This window comes from Pteropus vampyrus, unplaced genomic scaffold (assembly GCF_000151845.1).
Source record: "Pteropus vampyrus isolate Shadow unplaced genomic scaffold, Pvam_2.0 Scaffold48, whole genome shotgun sequence".
In the NCBI taxonomy this organism is placed as follows: domain Eukaryota; kingdom Metazoa; phylum Chordata; class Mammalia; order Chiroptera; family Pteropodidae; genus Pteropus; species Pteropus vampyrus.
The window spans coordinates 1,318,448-1,320,528 of NW_011888829.1; the positions used below are offsets into that span (position 1 = coordinate 1,318,448).

At 40.6% G+C, this 2,081-nt stretch overlaps 1 pseudogene; it reads right to left on the bottom strand.

The window, feature by feature from the left end:
* Positions 1-16: 16 nt before the first annotated feature.
* Positions 17-135, bottom strand: LOC111739245 (annotated as a pseudogene).
* Positions 136-2,081: the final 1,946 nt, after the last annotated feature.

Sequence of the window (2,081 nt, forward strand, 5' to 3'; positions counted from 1 at the left end):
TAACCATTTTTTTCTCTGCCTGCAGCACCTGGTCTTCCTAGGTGGTCTCCCATCCAAGGACTAACCAGGCCTGACCCTGCTTAGCTTCCGAGATCAGATAAGATCAGATGTGTTCAGGGTGGCATGGCCGTAGACTGTTGTTAACCATTTTTAAGTGTATAGTTTCAGTGACATTAATACATTCACAGTGTTGGGCAACCCTCACCACTATCTCTAGAACGTTTTCATCACCCTAAACAGAAATGCTGTAACCATTAAGCAATAACTCCACCACCGCCCCTGAAAACCTCTGATCTACTTTGTCTGTGAAGCTGCCTCTTCTAGATACTTCATATAAGTGGAATCCTACAATGTTCGTGCTTTTGTGTTTGGTTTATTTCATTTTGCATTACGTTTTCAAGGTTCACCTATGTCGTGGCATATATCAATACGTCATTCCTTTTTACAGCTGAATAATATTCCATTGTACGTATATACCACATTTTGTTTATCCATTCATCTGTTGGTGGACACTTGGGTTGTTTCCTCTTTTTGGCTGTTGCGAATAATGCTGTAGTGAACATTGACATACAAATATCTGTTTAAGTCCCTGTTGTCAATTCTTTTGGCTATATACTTAGGAGCGGGGTTGCTGGGTCATGTGATAACTCTGTATTTAACATTTTGAGGCGCTGCTGAACTGTTCTCCAAGGGGCACGCCACATACAGCCCCACCAGCAGTACGGGAGGGTTCTGATTTCTCCACAAGTTCTCCAACGCTCGTTATTGCCATTTAAAAAAATGTCTAGCATCCTAGTGGGTATAAAGTTGTATCTCGTTTTGATTTTGATTTGCATTTTTCCTAATAACTAATGATGTTGTGTTTTTCATGGGCTCATTAGCCCTTGGTATAAATTCTTTGGAGAAATATCTCTTCAGATTTTTTATCTATTTTTTAATTGGGGTATTTGTTTTTTTATTGTTGAGTTTTAAGAGCTCTTTATGTATTTTAAATAGAAGTTTTTATTAGACATATGATTTGAAAATAATTTTTCCCGTCTTGTGAGCTTTTTCACTTTCTTGACAGCGTCCTTTGTAACCCAAAAGTTTTCAGTTTGATGAAGTCCAGTTTATTTACTTTTTCTTTTTGTGTATACCTGAGAAACCACTGCCTGACTCATCAATACAAAGATTTCCTCCTGTGTTTTCTTCTGAGAGTGTTATGGTTTTAGCTCTTACATTTAAGTGACGATCCACTTTGAGTTATTTTTTGTATACGGTGCGAGGTAGGGGTCCAAACTTATTCCTTCGTATGTGAATATAGACAGTATATTTTAATTCTAATTCTTATTAACTTGTTCTATGATATTGTACCTCAGTTTTCCATAAGTCACCTTTTAGATGGCTTTTTATCAGACTAAAGCCTACATGATAAAAAAGAAAACCCTAATGAAGAAGTATTTTAAATGAGGAAGTGGTTAGCCTTTCCCCCATTGCCTATTATCTGTAATCCATTTCCCCAATTTTAGACTTTTTTCCCTTTTCTGGTAGCATCCAACAGTGCAGTCTAGCACTTAGTTGACCCAGCCAGTCATAAATGTACAAATTAGTTCAGCCCTAAACCTCAGCTACTCAATTCAAGAATTCGATATAACAAAAACTTCGGGTACCAACAGCGTGCCGGCGGATCCTGCTAAATCAGAGATAGAAAGACTGTCACACTGCCCTGAAGCAGTTACAGCCTAGACGGGGAGAAGAAACTCATGTCCACAAACAGTAGCAGGAGTGACTACAAACACAGGAGGGGAGGAGGGACGTTCGAGAGGGCTGGGGGACCTAACGAAGGGAGGGGGTTAGAACAAAGGCTTCGAACTGGGCCCGGACAAGGAGTGCCAACATCTGATGCTGGCCAGGCGAGGTCCTTGTTGAGCTGGAGACCAGATGCCCATCTATAGGGAGTGGTCCCCACTCATCGCCAACGGATCATGTCCCTGCGGAGAGGTGGACCCAGGAGTGCCAGACTTTCATTTCTCTTACATGGATAAGAGAAATGAGAACGTACTCAAGCATTCATTGCGGCAATATTATAATAGCCCCAAACT